Below are 12374 nucleotides of genomic sequence, written 5' to 3' on the forward strand. Positions count from 1 at the left end.
ATCGATTCATCCTCCATTTAAATTTAAACGTACATTCAAATGAACATCTAATAAAACTCCAAGACAAATTATGATGCATGGTGCATGAACATGTTAAGTGTAAAGAGGGTGACTTAATATAAATCTAGGAGAAAGAATCGCCTAAATCCGATGTTGTATGTGCAAGTTATCGTGTTTCTAATATTCAAAGTACGGTAAATACGAAGTTTACTATTCAAATTTAAATTAGTGAAATTTTTCACAACAGTGGTGATAATTTTGAGTGTTTAATATGAAAGATAACATTATTAGGAAAATTTTGGTTCACCTCAAACGGAGTTAAAATGAATTTTCTATGATTTTACAAAGTTTCAGCATTTTATAGTGCATAAATAATTAACCGAAAGCATTTAGAGTACGCTTTCCTAAATGGAAAACGTATTTCGGTAGTGCGTATCCACTTAAAAAGTGGGGGGTCCAGATGTAAGTGTCTCGTATATTTATCGTACCAACCCTATTCTTTTCATTATTTACATATAAGTCCAAGGTCCCACTTGTGAGTGTCTTGGCTCTTTGTATTGGGAACCCTAGAGTTTTGCTTATTTACGAATAGGTCCGGTCTTCTTCCCCAACAGCAAGGAACGAGGGGAGCGACATGGGGGCGGCTCGGGATGGCCTTGCTAGCGGCGAGCGGCGGCGGGGCTGGCTAGGGCGGAGGCAGGGGTTGCTAGAGGGGGTCCTGGCGCTCCACCTAGAGGCAGTGGCGCGGCAGGGGGTGGCTAGAGGCGGCGCGGTGGCTATAGGTGTCTAGAGCATGGCTAGGTGGCTAGAGGTGGCGCGGCAGGGGGCGCATCGCGTCGTTGCTAGAGGCGGCGGGCGCCATGGCCGATGTCGGCGGTAGGTTGGGGACGGCGACGGCTATCATGCTACGGCGAACGGTGACTCGATTAAATGATGGAGGAGCACCTTGGGACTATGAGGAAGCTTACCCCGTGCTCTATTTGGGCAGAGGCAGTCCGAGGTGGCGTGGCGACGAGCTCCCGAGTCGGTCGGCGGCGGCTCTCTGGTCGAGGGGTCCTAAAATAGATTGCGGAAATGCATTTAGGGATGTCCTATGAGCCTGGTGGCACGAGGAATCGAGAGGGAACTCACCGAGGCGACGGCTCGATGGTGTGGGTTCGGTGGCGGGGTTCTGTTCGGCCGGCGCGGGGCGCGAAGGTGGCACGGCCGTTCCCAGCGAATCGGATGGTTTCGGGCTTCGGCTTTCGGAGTGGAGGTTGAGGGTGGTGTGGGGAGTTAGCTGGCGCGAGGGCTCGATTTATAAGCGAGGGAGGAGCGAGAGGCGGATGCGGGAGTTTGTCGCGGTCCGTCCGTCCGTTGCGCATGCGGTTGCGGGAGACACGGTGTCAGCGGGGCAGAGGGAGGGCTGACACTGCGTCGGCTTTGCAGAGGGTCCGCAGAGGTGTCGGGGGGTGGTCGGCCTCGCCTCGTCACGTCGAGCGTCGGCTTTGCAGAGGACGGAGGCTCCGGGTTGGGCGCGGCGGCTGCGATGGCAGTGCCTAGGCGCAGCAGGCCATCGGGCAGAGGCGAGCTTTGCAGGCGTGGTCGGGTGGCGCAGTGTCGCGTCGTGTCGTTGCTCGGGCAGAGAGAGAGAGAGAGAGAGAGAGAGAGGGAGAGCAAGAGAGCGGCAGTTCCGGGTTGGGCGAGCCAGCGAGGGGCGCAGCGAAGGCAGCGGCAATGGCGGCAGGGCCTCGGGCAGGGCGCACCAGCCTTGCCTTAGCTTTTCCAGTGGGAATCGCGGGAAGAGGTTGCTTGGTCGGCTTGGAAACGATGACCTCGATCTCGCACGCTAGGTGCTTGATGAATTGCCTGAAAGGAATAGAAGGAGAGAGGGATAAGTCCATTTAACACCCCTCAACTATTATATTTGTCTAAAATACACCCTTAACTTTAAAACCGGACATTTAACACCCCTCAACTCTTGAAACCATGCAATATATACCCCTCAACCAAACCGCTTTGGTTTTTGCTTAGGTGGCAATCCAGTCAACATAGGACCCTTTCATCCTTCTCTCTTGGAGCACAACACACTACACCTCACTCTCTGGCAGCTTGGCGCAGGCAAGCTCGAGGTTGAGCGGCACATTCCCGAGCCCTTCCTTTGGCATCTCGGCACAGGCGAGCTCGAGCTTGAGATCCGCGTCTCGCTGAGACCCGAGTGTTCCTCATCGGCCTCCGCCGCGCATGTGGAGCTCCACCTCTGTCGGTGGCTGTCCTTGCCTTGAGCTCGAGCTCTGAGCTACAGCTGCGTGTCCTCTTCCGTTGCCGCATTCGGGTAGGACGGCATGGGACATATGATCTGCTTCTTCGACTCGATTGCTCACCAAAACAACGGAAGTGAATCGCTTACCAGTCCATCAATGCCTGCATAAAGGGAAAAATCGATCCTGAACCAATCGATCCATTCTAGCTAGCGGAAAGAAAAAAAACAACTTTGTCCAATGGAGGAAAAATTGATCCATGGTAGCAGCAAGGAAAAGAATTCGACCATCGCCCGTTGTCTCGTCGAGTTCCATCGCATGCTCAACTTGGGGCAGGTGAGCTCGAACTCCACCTCGACGGACATGCGGACCTCCACTCCTGTCCGCTCGTCTTCCACTGCAGCCCAACTCCCGTTCTTTCCACCTCTCCCACTCCATCAATGCCTCAAGCCCCTAGATCTAGACCGCGTAGAGCTCGCCGCCAACCCCGTCTTCTCCGAGCTCGACCAAGGGGGCTGGCTCTACCGTCCTCGTCAGAGGCAGGAAAGCAGAGGAAGAGGAGAGGGGCGGTGCGATGACAAAAAAGGAGCCAAGAACTGGCCGACTGGGGACACGAGGAGCTTGCCTGCAGCTTTGGCTCCTTCGCTGAGTTCGTCGTCGCCGACCACCCCAACGACGTCCTCGCCGGCCACTCTGGCATCAAGTCACGTGCCGTCGACGACATCCTTGTTCTTCCCAGGGATATGCCGAAGAAAGATATGGAGGGGAGAAAGACAGGACAGAGCTGGAAGAAGCCTGATATATGGGACCCATTGTTTTTTACACATATCATCCTATGTGGCATCCTACTGTACAAATACTGCCCTGCAAACCATTCAGGGATGAAGAATGAACGGTATTGGAAGTTTAAGGGTGTTAAATACCCGGTTTTGAAGTTTGAAGGTGTATTTTAGACAAAGCGAAGAGTTGAGGGGGATAAAATGGACTTATCCCGAAGGAGAGAAGGGAGAAAGACAAAGAGCAGGGATATGGGGATGGTGGCTGGCAGGTGGGGCCAATGGTCCTTAGGCCCACTGATCAGAGAGATAACGGGAGAAGGGATGAGGTGAGGGGATTTTTTTTTCTGGGAATTTCCAAGAAGGATGAGAGTTTGATTAATTTTTGGATATGCTACTGTGCTCAAAAGCTTGTGCAAAAATTTCTGGAGGTTAGTCTGGTGATCAAGACCTCCACTTGGTGAATTTTTTGGGATTTTTCTCAAGTGCAGTTTATTTTTTTGAAAATTCATACAAGTTCACTGTTTTTATTTTAATTTGAATCAAAATTTGGATGCTTTCATCTTTTTAATTGAGATGCAAAACTTGTGAGATTTGTGAAATGTTATTTCAAGTGTCTACCACTTATTTTAATTAGTTTCTTTTTGTTTATATTTATTGCATGCAAATGAGTTTGAGATGCACGGAAAATCCAAGAACACCAAAATTAACTTCAAAAGACAAGGACAAGAAAAAAATTCTTAGCCTTTTTTTTCTTTTGTTGTTTTTTTTTACTACAAAATTCTAGGTATGTTACACCGGAGCCCCGCGTCGAAAAACGGTCTGGTTCTCACCAGGCTTCGGCACCACCGCTTTGCCAGAAGTAAAGGCCTGTCCTTCGGTCACGACCCCGGCCGAGACCAGCTTCGCCAGCTCGGTCTGATCAATGAGCGAAGCACCAAGATATCCGGTGTGCTCTTCGCCGATCTTTCCCGGATCTGGACCAGTGGTCGAAGTAGGAGCGGGTTTGCGAGGAGCCATGACCGAAAGGTATGAAAGGTCGGCGGAGGAGTTGAGATCGCGCTAGTCAAAGTGGACAACGAGGGCCTATGAACGCAAAAGGCAGACAAGACAATACACGCGAGAGAGGGGACAATGAAAATGATTTGAGGTAAAAGTAAAAGCAACCAGGGGGGATTATATAGCCCACCCATGCGATGGTTCGACAACCACCCAATCGCGGTTTGCCACTTGTCGCCAGGGTGTATACGGAACGGTAATTTCCCGTTGGACTGGTCCGAACAATATAAGGCCGAAAGCAATAGAAAGCCAGCCCAAAAAGCCCAACACTATTCATAAGTGGTAAAATCGAGACAAAGGTTTCGCCACAAAGAAGGCGAAAGCCCAAGGCAATTCCCTAGAGAGCGTTGGGGAAAATAACAAGTGTTAATTCTTTGCTGGGGTGAGAATAGGTTTCGGTAGGAACATCGGCCGAAAGGGGGTGCCTCATGCCATATCATATAATTTGCACGGTCTCGGCCGAAGCTCCCTACTCACCCTTGCCCGTGAGGGGCTTGTTGGAGGCATGACACGAGGGCCTTCGATCGACACTGTCGAAACCGTCAATCTGACGAGGAATCAAGCCAGGGACGTCGACTTCGACCGAGGCGAAGACACATGGCGAAGGCCGTGTGGCGAAGCATGTGGGCGAAGACCAAAGGACTAGGTCCAAGCTTCGCAAATCCCGAGGACCACATGGGCGAGGTACGCAGGGTGAAGGCCATGAGGGGAAGCGTAAAGGCTTTGCCCAAGCTGGAAGTCTATATATGCAAGCGAGGACTAGTAGTGGACTGACAGGCCCATGGGGACCCCGTTCGCCATGGGCCAGACCAGCCTAGGTGGCCCATTAGAGCCCATGAATGTAAAAGACATTGTGTGCCCATAATAATGTCCCTATCATAAGGGTAATTATATAAGTTCCCTTGTACAAGCTAAACCCTAGAAGGTGTAAGCGTGCACTAAGGCTATAAATAGCCCCTTAGGGATATGTAATGGGGAATCTCAAAAATTTTATTAAGTCAATACTATTTTATTGTTCAGAACATCCATCCAAGTCCCACGTCCTTCGACGTGACGCAGATATCATTCGACAACAACATCCATGACATTTTTAACTAACCGTGCAGGATTGAAAAATTCTTCTTTTAATTAACATCATAAAATTTTGCTGCAAAGTTATAAAATCTTTGCCATCTATATGTGTAACCCATGAGAATATAATGAGGGTGGATACCTATCAAGAATATATATTAAACAAGACATGTAATTGAAATTACCAAGGGCTCTTTAAATTTTAATTTTTTTAAATCAAATTATTCCAAATTCTAGATTAACATTTCTTTATTTTTCAGTACAACTCGGTAATCACTAATTTCAAATTTTAGAATTATAAATTAATAAAAAGGTAAACGAGACTACAAGTCAACTGTACGACTATGTACACATGATTCTAAATTTGGGGTTATTAAGCCATGGTAAATCGATAATTGTGCACATTAAGAGAGTTGCACACTGATAGGAAGTATCTAATTGTAAGTTGTATTATTATGGACGTACCTTATGTTAAGATTTCATGTTGAATATAACATACTTAAAGAACATATCATCAAATTGGATTCTTATATTTGTTTTATTGAGGTTTTCCCTCAGCTCCCAATTAAGTAAAGCATTGAAAATCCTATGGGTTCCAGTAAAACAAAATGCTATGGGTTCTTTATTTTGGCCTTTCCAGATTTTAATATTAAATCCAGAATTAAGAAATATGTGATGTAATATTTTATTTATTTAATTTTGAATTATTAGTAAGTTGTAATTGGCATAAACTCTTCAATATAAATTGCTCTATTTACAAAGTAACTAAAGTAGATTCTTTAATTTTTAGCATTAATAATTATAGTCTGTTGCACGGGTTGACGGCTAGTATATATAATATATACTAGATCGTGGGTTCCACCAAAAATGAATACCACTTAACAAATGTGCAAATCGAAATTAACCTACACATGTACGAGCAAATCAAACAAATCTGTCTATAGATAAAGATTTTAACAATTACTATGTCTCCGTCTCATAATATAATATAATGTATCATATAATTTTTATATAGGAATGACGGAGGAAGGAAAAAATATACCCTGGGTACGTAAATAGTAGAAAGATTGTTGGGGGTAAGATGTGATACAAATAAAATAGGGGGTGGTTGAATGAGACAAGTAGCACTCTACAACTGCCACTTATTGTCAAGGTTATGGATAATAAATAGCTAATAGTAGTCGACTAAGCTCGACGAGACCACTGTCAGGGTTACGGATAAGGTATACCCTCTATCTTTGGACGTACGATGAGTACTGATATGGTATATCCGCGCGTGTACGGGTGGTTCCTGCATACGACAAGGAAATCTATCACGTGATAGGAACAGAATCAACGGATGGAAGGAGTCCTACTCGGACAAGACTAGGTCTTTACCATACCGTGCGAGGTCCGATGTCTTCGAGTCCTACTTGGAGATCCATTGACCCGCGGTATAAAAGGGACCCCCTGGGCAGGACCTAAGGCATCGAATCTCACCACCAACACATCCACCATAGCCTATGAAGCCGGAGCCTACAAGAGCCAAGTCCGGGAGATCTAGTCGGACCAACTCGACTACAATCTCGTCGGTATCATCGAGTTCTGTTATTCGCTTTGTAATCTGTGGCTTCCATCATATAATCCCATATCAACTGGATTAGGGCTATTACCTATCAATGGGCCTGAACCAGTATAATCCCTGTCTTCTTCTGTCTGCTTGATGTCGTACTACGTAGATTCTTGTACCAGCGTACCCCAATACCCTCTATATCCGGTCTACGGGTATCCGCTAGGTATGGGGACTTGGTGCTCAAGGTTCTACTACTATGACTTCGAGCCTCCTCGACGACAGCGTCAACCCCGGCGTCAACCCCGGCATCAACCAAGGAACTTCAACTTCAACGATGCTGGTGTGGACTCAAGTCAGTGAAATCGTCTTCCCGGTCTACACCACGATGCTGATCTCGACTAGCCCAGTACTCACCGGAAGCGAGAACGGCATGGTTACGACCCCGGTCGACTCCATGTCAAAAGATCCTCCCGCAGGAGCGGAGAACGGAACGTCGACAACACTTGCGCCCGAGAAGGATTCTAACGCGGCTGGTTCTTGTCCTTCCGACGAGAAGCACGAGCCGACAAGGACTACTTTTGAGGTGACAAGGACCTGGTGTCCTATCCACAAGACCAAAAGGAATACCTTGCAAACTTGCTTGGTTTTCCTCGACGTACAAGCTGAAATCCGTGCCTGCAAAGAGCGTGGAATTCAACGTACTTCTCCCACTCGTGACGTCCATTGTCCCATCCATAAGACAAAGACTCACGACCTATCGAGCTGCAAGGTCCTTCTCAATGCCATGAGGACGTTACCTCCTAAGGTCCAGCAGTCGCAAATCTCTCCTAGAGATGCGGACAAGGAACGAGGAGTGGCGACTATTTCAGATCGATTCGTCGGGGTAATCGATATCGATCCCCACGAGCCGTCTGTCCTACATCTGCTCGAAGACTAGGCCTCATCATCGACGAGTACACCACGCGATGTGTACACTATTGATGGGACCAGCACATCTAGAGGCGGCAACACGGAAGCGGAGGATCAATTGGCTACGCCAGCCCAACATATCAGAACCCTCAACGCAATACTGAGAGAAACCCCATATGAACCCATCCTGAACGCTGATCTCGATCAGTGGACGGAACGCCTACGGGAATCTGTGGCCAATCTCAGTAACGCGTTCGAGGAGGCTGCTGCCAGGGCACCACCAGAACAACCGCCGACCGGCGGCGCTAATGGGGAACACCCTGAGCAGCGGACGTCACCTCGTCAGGCTACGCCTCCGCCTTGCGGCACCAGTGATCTCCGCGACCATCTGAATGGCCGCCGAGAAGCGCGACGTGCTCAAGACAACGAAAATCGTTCCCGACATTACGTCTCTTCGCGACATCGCGAGAACGAAGAGCAAGGAGGACATCCGAGCGAGAACCAAGACCGTGATGATCGCCACAACCGCCACAAACGCACTAATCGCGAGCAGTGGATGCCTGTCGATACCGGTCGAGGACGACGGCATAATGATGACGACGACGGAGATCGGCACCGGGACAACAACGGTGGGCGACGACAAGGTTCTCAAGAACCCGAGCGTTATCCTCATAATCGCACCCCGGAACCAAGTGACTCATCATCATCGTCATCATCTTCGTCATCTTCATCATCGGATAGACATCCATGACGAGCACATGATCGCCGATAACCCACCGCCCCTGGCGGCGGGTGCAGAGCTTTCAATCGTTCCCTACGAGAGGTTCGATGGCCTGAGAAATTTCTACCGGGAGCAATAGAGAAATACGACGGAAGCACTGACCCTGAGGAGTTTCTTCAGGTCTATTGCTTAGTACTCTATGCTGCCGGAGCAGACGACAGCGCATTGGCAAATTATTTGCCAGCGGCGTTGAAGGGATCTGCACGTTCATGGTTGGTTCACCTCCCGTCCTACTCGATTTCTTCATGGGCAGATCTGTGGCAGTAATTCGTTGCTAACTTCCAAGGAACATACAAGCGCCACACGATCGAGGACGACCTACACGCGTTGATGCAGAATCCGGGCAAATCATTGAGGGACTATATTCGGCGCTTTAATGAGTGTAGAAATACGATCCCCGAGATCACCAATGCTTCTGTGATCCGCGCTTTCAAGTCTGGCGTCTGAGATCGCTACACCACCCAGGAGTTGGCGACAAGACGGATCACAACTGCTCGTAAGTTATTAGAGATTGTCGATCAATGCGCTCACGCGGACGATGCCCTGAGACGCAAGAACGACAAGCCGAAGAAAGGGGGAGAGAAGAAACCAGCCAAGGATGCACCTGAGTCAAGCAAGAAGAAGAGTCGCAGGAGTGGGAAAAGGAAAGCTCAAACAGAGGTCCTCGCAGCAGAATATGCTGGCCCACCCAAGCACCCAGACCCACAAGGCGACGATACGAAGAAAATATGGTGTCCTATACACAAGTCAGACAAGCACTCTCTGGAGGCTTGTCTCGTCTTCAAAAAGGCACTCACGAAGCAACTAGCGTTGGAGAAAGGCAAGCGAGTACGTGTAGTCCAGAAGGCCACAGAAGCGGCTACTCAGGACTCAGACTCGGCTTACCCAGACTCCGACCTCCATGTTTCGCACATCTTCGGAGGATCCACGGCGTACTCCTCAAAGCGAGAGTACAAGAAAGTGGAACGCGAAGTGTGTTCAACATGGCAGGGGGTTGCGTCCAAGATGAAGTGGTCAAAGTAGAAGATCGAATTCTCAGAGGCAGACCACCCCAAGACTGCTGTCACTCCAGGGCAATATCCGATCGTGGTCGAGCCCACTATTCAGAATATCAAGGTTGCACGGGTTCTCATCGACGGGGACAGCTCCATTAATCTACTATTCGCCAGCACCTTGGGCGCGATGGGGATCCCACGAAGCAAGTTGACGCCTACTGATCAACCCTTCCATGGAATTACTCCTCAGTCATCGTCCAAGCCATTGGGCAAGATTACGCTTCCTATGACTTTCGGCCAAGCAAACAACTTCCGAACAGAGCAGATCACCTTTGATGTCGCTGAGTTTGACACAACATATAATGCCATCATTGGGAGGACTACACTCGCGAAGTTCATGGCCGCATCTCACTATGCGTATCAAGTGCTCAAGATGCCTGGGCCGAAGGGAACAATCACTATTCAGGGAAACGCGAAGCTGGCGATGCAGTGTGACAAACGGAGCCTCGACATGGTCGAGCATACTCCCAACCCACCCGCCACAGCTGAGCCGCCCAAGAAAGTGAGCAAAACCAACAAGACGCCGAAGCCAGACGGCGCAATCAGGATCGTTTCGCTCTCCAGTGCCAACCCGAACAAGACTGTCAAGGTCGGGGCATCACTGGATGAGAAATAGGAACTCGCGCTCAACACCTTCCTCCGCGACAATGCAGACGTGTTCGCTTGGTAGCCGTCCGACATGCCGGGGGTCCCTAGGGAGGTGATTGAGCACAAACTCATGGTGCGACCCGATGCCAAGCCAGTAAAACAAAAACTGCGGAGATTTGCACCAGACCGGAAACAAGCCATATGAGAAGAGTTCGACAAGCTTCTCAAAGCTGGCGTCATCAGAGAAGTTATTCATCCAGAGTGGCTAGCCAACCCAGTTATGGTGCGTAAGGCCAACGGGAAGTGGAAGATGTGTGTCGATTTCACCGACCTCAACAAGGCGTGTCCTAAGGATCACTTCCCTCTTCCTCGAATAGACCAATTGGTGGACTCAACAGCCGGTTGTGAGTTGTTAAGCTTTCTTGATGCTTACACCGGCTACCACCAGATCAGCATGGCAAAAGATGACGAGGAGAAGACATCATTCATCACGCCGTTCGGTGTATTCTGCTACGTTAAGATGCCATTTGGACTAATAACCGCCGGAAACACCTTCCATCGTACGATTCAAGGGGCACTTAATGACCAACTCGGACACAATGTCTAGGCCTACGTCGACGACATTGTTGTGAAAACAAAGAAAAGCGACTCATTGATCGATGACCTCCGGGAAATGTTCGACAACCTCCAACGATATCGCCTCATGCTCAACCTAGAGGAGTGTACTTTCGGAGTACCATCGGGCAAGCTCCTCGGATTCCTTGTCTCTGGAAGAGGGATTGAAGCAAATCCCGAGAAGATCAAGGCGATCGAGAACATGAAGTCACCCACAAGACTTAAGGAAGTCTAGAAGCTAACTGGATGCATGGCGGCACTGAGCAGGTTTGTCGCTAGGATGGGAGCGAGGACAACCTTTCTTCGCTCTGCTGAAGAAACAAGACAAATTTGTGTGGACACAGGAAGCCGAAGATGCATTCATCGCGCTCAAGCGCTACCTGTCAAATCCGCCCGTACTTGTTGCTCCCCAATCTAATGAAGAATTATTCCTCTATATTGCTGCCACACCATATTCTGTGAGTACCGTCATTGTTGTCGAGAGAGAGAAGGTGCAAAGACCGGTTTACTACGTCAGCAAAGCTCTCCACGACACAAAGACAAGATACCCACAGATTCAAAAGTTGCTTTATGCAGTAATCAAGACATCAAGAAAGCTACGCCACTATTTCCAAGCCCACAGAGTCACAGTTGTTTCCTCTTTCCCCCTTGGAGAAGTTGTGAGGAACAAAGACGTCGTTGGCCACATTGCGAAATGGGTAGTCGAGCTAAGCCAATTTGATGTTCACTTCGTGCCACGAACAGCCATCAAGTCCCAGGTCCTCGCCGATTTCGTAGCTGACTGGACTGTACCTGACAACAGGCCAGATAGTCAGATCGACAACGAGACATGGACAATAGCGTTCGACGGCACACTCAACAGCCAAGGAGCAGGGGCAAGGTTCATCTTGACATCATCTTCGGGAGATCAGTTCAAGCATGCAATTCACCTCAACTTCAGGGCGACCAACAACACAGCCGAGTATGAAGGACTACTCGCCGGGATAAGAGCAGCAGCCGCACTAGGAGTCAAGCGACTAATCGTGAAAGGCGATTCAGAACTAGTTGCGAACCAGGTGCACAAAGACTACAAGTGCTCTAGCCCCGAGTTATCCAACTACCTCGCGGAAGTCAGGAAGCTAGAGAAAATGTTTGATGGGATCGAGGTCCGACACGTATACCGCAAGGACAACATCGAACCAGATGACCTAGCAGGACGTGCGTCCAGACGAGAGCCACTCGAACCTGGTACTTTCCTGGACGTCCTGACAAAGCCATCAGTGAAAGAAGCAAACAACGAAGGTAGCATAGTTGTCCCTGACATCAGCTCGGGGCTACAGGGGTAGAACACGTGGTTGCCGACATCGAGACAACAGACGACTGGCGGACCGCGCTCATCAAGTTCCTGAGTAGCGACGAGTTTTCCAAGGACGACGCAGAAGCTGAGAAAATAACCCGACAAGGCAAGATTTATTATATGATCGGCAACGATCTGTACAAAAAGACGCCAAACGGGGTACTTCTCAAATGCATCTCGTTCGACGACGGCAAACATCTCCTCGACATACATGAAGGGATCTGCGGTTCACATGTCGGCGGTCGGACGTTGGTAGGAAAAGCCTTCCGACAAGGGTTTTTCTGGCCAAACGCGCTCAAAGACGCTTGTGACATGGTTCAGCGGTGTGAAGCCTATCAATTTCAGAGCAAACACACAAGACTACCAGCGCAAGCACTCTAGACTATCCCTCT

Source organism: Oryza glaberrima, chromosome 4, assembly GCF_000147395.1.
Source record: "Oryza glaberrima chromosome 4, OglaRS2, whole genome shotgun sequence".
In the NCBI taxonomy this organism is placed as follows: Eukaryota; Viridiplantae; Streptophyta; class Magnoliopsida; order Poales; family Poaceae; genus Oryza; species Oryza glaberrima.